Source organism: Oncorhynchus mykiss, unplaced genomic scaffold (genome assembly GCF_013265735.2).
Source record: "Oncorhynchus mykiss isolate Arlee unplaced genomic scaffold, USDA_OmykA_1.1 un_scaffold_210, whole genome shotgun sequence".
NCBI lineage: Eukaryota > Metazoa > Chordata > Actinopteri > Salmoniformes > Salmonidae > Oncorhynchus > Oncorhynchus mykiss.
The window spans coordinates 92,501-102,500 of NW_023493682.1; positions in this window are offsets into that span (position 1 = coordinate 92,501).

A 10,000-nucleotide genomic window follows, 5' to 3' on the forward strand; every position below is an offset into this window, starting at 1 on the left:
CTGATGATGATTTTTTTTTTTTTTCACCATCTCTTTCTCTCTCTGCCGGGGCCGGCCAAGAGTGCTTTATGGACGGTTTAAAACATGACTATGGATGCAAATGCTCATTTTCCTCCGTGCACCTGGTGATTGAAAACGTGCATCTGGTAACCCAAAAATTATAAAAGGGTTTTAAATACTTTTACCCGTCATTCTATTGATATAGCCCGCTAGGGGAGTGCCCCACTACGGCCCTCTCTCTGTCAGGGCCGTCCTTGGGTGCTTTTTACACACTTTAAGAAATCACGATGGATGCAGATTGCTATTAATCCTCCGTGCAACTGGTGATTGAAAACGTGCATCTGGTAACCCAAAATTTCAAATATGGTTCAAAATGAATTTAAAGGCACCCCTCTCATTGTTGCCCGCTATGGGAGCACCCCACTAAGGCCCTGTCTCGGTCGGGCCCGTCCTGAGTGCTTTATAGACACTTTAAGAAATCGCGATGGATGCAGATTGCTATTAATCCTCCGTGCAACTGGTGATTGAAAATGTGCAACTGGTGATTGAAAACGTGCACCTGGTCACCCAAAACACGGTTCTCTATGCGGTTAGCGGTGTTCCATCTATTCATGTCCGCTTATGGCGCACCCTACTACGGACCTTTAGCAATGGGGGCCGGCCCGAATTATTTATGGAAGGTCTGATGATGATTTTTTTTTTTTTTCACCATCTCTTTCTCTCTCTGCCGGGGCCGGCCAAGAGTGCTTTATGGACGGTTTAAAACATGACTATGGATGCAAATGCTCATTTTCCTCCGTGCACCTGGTGATTGAAAACGTGCATCTGGTAACCCAAAAATTATAAAAGGGTTTTAAATACTTTTACCCGTCATTCTATTGATATAGCCCGCTAGGGGAGTGCCCCACTACGGCCCTCTCTCTGTCAGGGCCGTCCTTGGGTGCTTTTTACACACTTTAAGAAATCACGATGGATGCAGATTGCTATTAATCCTCCGTGCAACTGGTGATTGAAAACGTGCATCTGGTAACCCAAAATTTCAAATATGGTTCAAAATGAATTTAAAGGCACCCCTCTCATTGTTGCCCGCTATGGGAGCACCCCACTAAGGCCCTGTCTCGGTCGGGCCCGTCCTGAGTGCTTTATAGACACTTTAAGAAATCGCGATGGATGCAGATTGCTATTAATCCTCCGTGCAACTGGTGATTGAAAATGTGCAACTGGTGATTGAAAACGTGCACCTGGTCACCCAAAACACGGTTCTCTATGCGGTTAGCGGTGTTCCATCTATTCATGTCCGCTTATGGCGCACCCTACTACGGACCTTTAGCAATGGGGGCCGGCCCGAATTATTTATGGAAGGTCTGATGATGATTTTTTTTTTTTTTCACCATCTCTTTCTCTCTCTGCCGGGGCCGGCCAAGAGTGCTTTATGGACGGTTTAAAACATGACTATGGATGCAAATGCTCATTTTCCTCCGTGCACCTGGTGATTGAAAACGTGCATCTGGTAACCCAAAAATTATAAAAGGGTTTTAAATACTTTTACCCGTCATTCTATTGATATAGCCCGCTAGGGGAGTGCCCCACTACGGCCCTCTCTCTGTCAGGGCCGTCCTTGGGTGCTTTTTACACACTTTAAGAAATCACGATGGATGCAGATTGCTATTAATCCTCCGTGCAACTGGTGATTGAAAACGTGCATCTGGTAACCCAAAATTTCAAATATGGTTCAAAATGAATTTAAAGGCACCCCTCTCATTGTTGCCCGCTATGGGAGCACCCCACTAAGGCCCTGTCTCGGTCGGGCCCGTCCTGAGTGCTTTATAGACACTTTAAGAAATCGCGATGGATGCAGATTGCTATTAATCCTCCGTGCAACTGGTGATTGAAAATGTGCAACTGGTGATTGAAAACGTGCACCTGGTCACCCAAAACACGGTTCTCTATGCGGTTAGCGGTGTTCCATCTATTCATGTCCGCTTATGGCGCACCCTACTACGGACCTTTAGCAATGGGGGCCGGCCCGAATTATTTATGGAAGGTCTGATGATGATTTTTTTTTTTTTTCACCATCTCTTTCTCTCTCTGCCGGGGCCGGCCAAGAGTGCTTTATGGACGGTTTAAAACATGACTATGGATGCAAATGCTCATTTTCCTCCGTGCACCTGGTGATTGAAAACGTGCATCTGGTAACCCAAAAATTATAAAAGGGTTTTAAATACTTTTACCCGTCATTCTATTGATATAGCCCGCTAGGGGAGTGCCCCACTACGGCCCTCTCTCTGTCAGGGCCGTCCTTGGGTGCTTTTTACACACTTTAAGAAATCACGATGGATGCAGATTGCTATTAATCCTCCGTGCAACTGGTGATTGAAAACGTGCATCTGGTAACCCAAAATTTCAAATATGGTTCAAAATGAATTTAAAGGCACCCCTCTCATTGTTGCCCGCTATGGGAGCACCCCACTAAGGCCCTGTCTCGGTCGGGCCCGTCCTGAGTGCTTTATAGACACTTTAAGAAATCGCGATGGATGCAGATTGCTATTAATCCTCCGTGCAACTGGTGATTGAAAATGTGCAACTGGTGATTGAAAACGTGCACCTGGTCACCCAAAACACGGTTCTCTATGCGGTTAGCGGTGTTCCATCTATTCATGTCCGCTTATGGCGCACCCTACTACGGACCTTTAGCAATGGGGGCCGGCCCGAATTATTTATGGAAGGTCTGATGATGATTTTTTTTTTTTTTCACCATCTCTTTCTCTCTCTGCCGGGGCCGGCCAAGAGTGCTTTATGGACGGTTTAAAACATGACTATGGATGCAAATGCTCATTTTCCTCCGTGCACCTGGTGATTGAAAACGTGCATCTGGTAACCCAAAAATTATAAAAGGGTTTTAAATACTTTTACCCGTCATTCTATTGATATAGCCCGCTAGGGGAGTGCCCCACTACGGCCCTCTCTCTGTCAGGGCCGTCCTTGGGTGCTTTTTACACACTTTAAGAAATCACGATGGATGCAGATTGCTATTAATCCTCCGTGCAACTGGTGATTGAAAACGTGCATCTGGTAACCCAAAATTTCAAATATGGTTCAAAATGAATTTAAAGGCACCCCTCTCATTGTTGCCCGCTATGGGAGCACCCCACTAAGGCCCTGTCTCGGTCGGGCCCGTCCTGAGTGCTTTATAGACACTTTAAGAAATCGCGATGGATGCAGATTGCTATTAATCCTCCGTGCAACTGGTGATTGAAAATGTGCAACTGGTGATTGAAAACGTGCACCTGGTCACCCAAAACACGGTTCTCTATGCGGTTAGCGGTGTTCCATCTATTCATGTCCGCTTATGGCGCACCCTACTACGGACCTTTAGCAATGGGGGCCGGCCCGAATTATTTATGGAAGGTCTGATGATGATTTTTTTTTTTTTTCACCATCTCTTTCTCTCTCTGCCGGGGCCGGCCAAGAGTGCTTTATGGACGGTTTAAAACATGACTATGGATGCAAATGCTCATTTTCCTCCGTGCACCTGGTGATTGAAAACGTGCATCTGGTAACCCAAAAATTATAAAAGGGTTTTAAATACTTTTACCCGTCATTCTATTGATATAGCCCGCTAGGGGAGTGCCCCACTACGGCCCTCTCTCTGTCAGGGCCGTCCTTGGGTGCTTTTTACACACTTTAAGAAATCACGATGGATGCAGATTGCTATTAATCCTCCGTGCAACTGGTGATTGAAAACGTGCATCTGGTAACCCAAAATTTCAAATATGGTTCAAAATGAATTTAAAGGCACCCCTCTCATTGTTGCCCGCTATGGGAGCACCCCACTAAGGCCCTGTCTCGGTCGGGCCCGTCCTGAGTGCTTTATAGACACTTTAAGAAATCGCGATGGATGCAGATTGCTATTAATCCTCCGTGCAACTGGTGATTGAAAATGTGCAACTGGTGATTGAAAACGTGCACCTGGTCACCCAAAACACGGTTCTCTATGCGGTTAGCGGTGTTCCATCTATTCATGTCCGCTTATGGCGCACCCTACTACGGACCTTTAGCAATGGGGGCCGGCCCGAATTATTTATGGAAGGTCTGATGATGATTTTTTTTTTTTTTCACCATCTCTTTCTCTCTCTGCCGGGGCCGGCCAAGAGTGCTTTATGGACGGTTTAAAACATGACTATGGATGCAAATGCTCATTTTCCTCCGTGCACCTGGTGATTGAAAACGTGCATCTGGTAACCCAAAAATTATAAAAGGGTTTTAAATACTTTTACCCGTCATTCTATTGATATAGCCCGCTAGGGGAGTGCCCCACTACGGCCCTCTCTCTGTCAGGGCCGTCCTTGGGTGCTTTTTACACACTTTAAGAAATCACGATGGATGCAGATTGCTATTAATCCTCCGTGCAACTGGTGATTGAAAACGTGCATCTGGTAACCCAAAATTTCAAATATGGTTCAAAATGAATTTAAAGGCACCCCTCTCATTGTTGCCCGCTATGGGAGCACCCCACTAAGGCCCTGTCTCGGTCGGGCCCGTCCTGAGTGCTTTATAGACACTTTAAGAAATCGCGATGGATGCAGATTGCTATTAATCCTCCGTGCAACTGGTGATTGAAAATGTGCAACTGGTGATTGAAAACGTGCACCTGGTCACCCAAAACACGGTTCTCTATGCGGTTAGCGGTGTTCCATCTATTCATGTCCGCTTATGGCGCACCCTACTACGGACCTTTAGCAATGGGGGCCGGCCCGAATTATTTATGGAAGGTCTGATGATGATTTTTTTTTTTTTTCACCATCTCTTTCTCTCTCTGCCGGGGCCGGCCAAGAGTGCTTTATGGACGGTTTAAAACATGACTATGGATGCAAATGCTCATTTTCCTCCGTGCACCTGGTGATTGAAAACGTGCATCTGGTAACCCAAAAATTATAAAAGGGTTTTAAATACTTTTACCCGTCATTCTATTGATATAGCCCGCTAGGGGAGTGCCCCACTACGGCCCTCTCTCTGTCAGGGCCGTCCTTGGGTGCTTTTTACACACTTTAAGAAATCACGATGGATGCAGATTGCTATTAATCCTCCGTGCAACTGGTGATTGAAAACGTGCATCTGGTAACCCAAAATTTCAAATATGGTTCAAAATGAATTTAAAGGCACCCCTCTCATTGTTGCCCGCTATGGGAGCACCCCACTAAGGCCCTGTCTCGGTCGGGCCCGTCCTGAGTGCTTTATAGACACTTTAAGAAATCGCGATGGATGCAGATTGCTATTAATCCTCCGTGCAACTGGTGATTGAAAATGTGCAACTGGTGATTGAAAACGTGCACCTGGTCACCCAAAACACGGTTCTCTATGCGGTTAGCGGTGTTCCATCTATTCATGTCCGCTTATGGCGCACCCTACTACGGACCTTTAGCAATGGGGGCCGGCCCGAATTATTTATGGAAGGTCTGATGATGATTTTTTTTTTTTTTTCACCATCTCTTTCTCTCTCTGCCGGGGCCGGCCAAGAGTGCTTTATGGACGGTTTAAAACATGACTATGGATGCAAATGCTCATTTTCCTCCGTGCACCTGGTGATTGAAAACGTGCATCTGGTAACCCAAAAATTATAAAGGGTTTTAAATACTTTTACCCGTCATTCTATTGATATAGCCCGCTAGGGGAGTGCCCCACTACGGCCCTCTCTCTGTCAGGGCCGTCCTTGGGTGCTTTTTACACACTTTAAGAAATCACGATGGATGCAGATTGCTATTAATCCTCCGTGCAACTGGTGATTGAAAACGTGCATCTGGTAACCCAAAATTTCAAATATGGTTCAAAATGAATTTAAAGGCACCCCTCTCATTGTTGCCCGCTATGGGAGCACCCCACTAAGGCCCTGTCTCGGTCGGGCCCGTCCTGAGTGCTTTATAGACACTTTAAGAAATCGCGATGGATGCAGATTGCTATTAATCCTCCGTGCAACTGGTGATTGAAAATGTGCAACTGGTGATTGAAAACGTGCACCTGGTCACCCAAAACACGGTTCTCTATGCGGTTAGCGGTGTTCCATCTATTCATGTCCGCTTATGGCGCACCCTACTACGGACCTTTAGCAATGGGGGCCGGCCCGAATTATTTATGGAAGGTCTGATGATGATTTTTTTTTTTTTTCACCATCTCTTTCTCTCTCTGCCGGGGCCGGCCAAGAGTGCTTTATGGACGGTTTAAAACATGACTATGGATGCAAATGCTCATTTTCCTCCGTGCACCTGGTGATTGAAAACGTGCATCTGGTAACCCAAAAATTATAAAAGGGTTTTAAATACTTTTACCCGTCATTCTATTGATATAGCCCGCTAGGGGAGTGCCCCACTACGGCCCTCTCTCTGTCAGGGCCGTCCTTGGGTGCTTTTTACACACTTTAAGAAATCACGATGGATGCAGATTGCTATTAATCCTCCGTGCAACTGGTGATTGAAAACGTGCATCTGGTAACCCAAAATTTCAAATATGGTTCAAAATGAATTTAAAGGCACCCCTCTCATTGTTGCCCGCTATGGGAGCACCCCACTAAGGCCCTGTCTCGGTCGGGCCCGTCCTGAGTGCTTTATAGACACTTTAAGAAATCGCGATGGATGCAGATTGCTATTAATCCTCCGTGCAACTGGTGATTGAAAATGTGCAACTGGTGATTGAAAACGTGCACCTGGTCACCCAAAACACGGTTCTCTATGCGGTTAGCGGTGTTCCATCTATTCATGTCCGCTTATGGCGCACCCTACTACGGACCTTTAGCAATGGGGGCCGGCCCGAATTATTTATGGAAGGTCTGATGATGATTTTTTTTTTTTTTTCACCATCTCTTTCTCTCTCTGCCGGGGCCGGCCAAGAGTGCTTTATGGACGGTTTAAAACATGACTATGGATGCAAATGCTCATTTTCCTCCGTGCACCTGGTGATTGAAAACGTGCATCTGGTAACCCAAAAATTATAAAAGGGTTTTAAATACTTTTACCCGTCATTCTATTGATATAGCCCGCTAGGGGAGTGCCCCACTACGGCCCTCTCTCTGTCAGGGCCGTCCTTGGGTGCTTTTTACACACTTTAAGAAATCACGATGGATGCAGATTGCTATTAATCCTCCGTGCAACTGGTGATTGAAAACGTGCATCTGGTAACCCAAAATTTCAAATATGGTTCAAAATGAATTTAAAGGCACCCCTCTCATTGTTGCCCGCTATGGGAGCACCCCACTAAGGCCCTGTCTCGGTCGGGCCCGTCCTGAGTGCTTTATAGACACTTTAAGAAATCGCGATGGATGCAGATTGCTATTAATCCTCCGTGCAACTGGTGATTGAAAATGTGCAACTGGTGATTGAAAACGTGCACCTGGTCACCCAAAACACGGTTCTCTATGCGGTTAGCGGTGTTCCATCTATTCATGTCCGCTTATGGCGCACCCTACTACGGACCTTTAGCAATGGGGGCCGGCCCGAATTATTTATGGAAGGTCTGATGATGATTTTTTTTTTTTTCACCATCTCTTTCTCTCTCTGCCGGGGCCGGCCAAGAGTGCTTTATGGACGGTTTAAAACATGACTATGGATGCAAATGCTCATTTTCCTCCGTGCACCTGGTGATTGAAAACGTGCATCTGGTAACCCAAAAATTATAAAAGGGTTTTAAATACTTTTACCCGTCATTCTATTGATATAGCCCGCTAGGGGAGTGCCCCACTACGGCCCTCTCTCTGTCAGGGCCGTCCTTGGGTGCTTTTTACACACTTTAAGAAATCACGATGGATGCAGATTGCTATTAATCCTCCGTGCAACTGGTGATTGAAAACGTGCATCTGGTAACCCAAAAATTATAAAACGGTTTTAAATACTTTTACCGGTCATTCTATTGATATAGCCCGCTATGGGAGCACCCCACTAAGGCCCTGTCTCGGTCGGGGCCGTCCTTCAGTGCTTTATATACAGTTTCATATATTACGATGGATGCAGATTGTGATTGTTTTCCAAAAGACCCGTGTGCATCTGGTAACCCAAAAATTATAAAACTGTTTTAAATCATTTTACCGGTCATTCTATTGATATAGCCCGCTAGGGGAGTACCCTACTACGGCCCTCTCTCGGTCAGGCCCGTCCTTAGGTGCTTTATATACAGTTTAAGATATTACGATGGATGCAGATTGTGATTGTTTTCCAAAAGACCCGTGTGCATCTGGTAACCCAAAAATTAAAATATGGTTCAAAACCCGGGTAACACCACTCTATTTACGGACATGACAGTAGAGCTTACCCCCTGGAGCTATTGACCTCCAGGCTTGTAGGCCCTTACTCACCACCCGGGTATCACCCCTCTATTTCGGGGATGATACCAGCAGGGGACCCCCCCCACCTCCACAACCTCGCATACCAGGTGAACCAGGGCACCCACACTTAAGCACCCCTCCTCGGACATTAAAGCAGATAACCGCGCTGTTATGAACCGCGTGCACCTGGTCACCCAAATGGAACTTGTGCACCTGGTCACCCAAAAGGACCGGCGTGCACCTGGTCACCCAAAGGCCGGCGTGCACCTGGTCACCCAAAAGGACCATGTGCACCTGGTCACCCAAAGGCCGGCGTGCACCTGGTCACCCAAAAGGACCGTGTGCACCTGGTCACCCAAAGGCCGGCGTGCACCTGGTCACCCAAAGGACCATGTGCACCTGGTCACCCAAAAGGACCATGTGCACCTGGTCACCCAAAGGCCGGCGTGCACCTGGTCACCCAAAAGGACCATGTGCACCTGGTCACCCAAAGGCCGGCGTGCACCTGGTCACCCAAAGGACCATGTGCACCTGGTCACCCAAAAGGACCATGTGCACCTGGTCACCCAAAGGCCGGCGTGCACCTGGTCACCCAAAGGACCATGTGCACCTGGTCACCCAAAGGCCGGCGTGCACCTGGTCACCCAAAGGACCATGTGCACCTGGTCACCCAAAGGCCGGCGTGCACCTGGTCACCCAAAGGACCATGTGCACCTGGTCACCCAAAAGGACCATGTGCACCTGGTCACCCAAAGGCCGGCGTGCACCTGGTCACCCAAAGGACCATGTGCACCTGGTCACCCAAAGGCCGGCGTGCACCTGGTCACCCAAAGGACCATGTGCACCTGGTCACCCAAAGGCCGGCGTGCACCTGGTCACCCAAAGGACCATGTGCACCTGGTCACCCAAAAGGACCATGTGCACCTGGTCACCCAAAGGCCGGCGTGCACCTGGTCACCCAAAGGACCATGTGCACCTGGTCACCCAAAAGAACCGTGTGCACCTGGTCACCCAAAGGCCGGCGTGCACCTGGTCACCCAAAGGACCATGTGCACCTGGTCACCCAAAAGGACCATGTGCACCTGGTCACCCAAAGGCCGGCGTGCACCTGGTCACCCAAAGGACCATGTGCACCTGGTCACCCAAAAGAACCGTGTGCACCTGGTCACCCAAAGGCCGGCGTGCACCTGGTCACCCAAAGGACCATGTGCACCTGGTCACCCAAAAGGACCATGTGCACCTGGTCACCCAAAGGCCGGCGTGCACCTGGTCACCCAAAGGACCATGTGCACCTGGTCACCCAAAAGAACCGTGTGCACCTGGTCACCCAAAGGCCGGCGTGCACCTGGTCACCCAAAGGACCATGTGCACCTGGTCACCCAAAAGAACCGTGTGCACCTGGTCACCCAAAGGCCGGCGTGCACCTGGTCACCCAAAGGACCATGTGCACCTGGTCACCCAAAAGCCGGCGTGCACCTGGTCACCCAAATGGAACTTGTGCACCTGGTCACCCAAAAGCCGGCGTGCACCTGGTCACCCAAATGGAACTTGTGCACCTGGTCACCCAAAAGCCGGCGTGCACCTGGTCACCCAAATGGAACTTGTGCACCTGGTCACCCAAAAGACCGGCGTGCACCTGGTCACCCAAAAGCCGGCGTGCACCTGGTCACCCAAATGGAACTTGTGCACCTG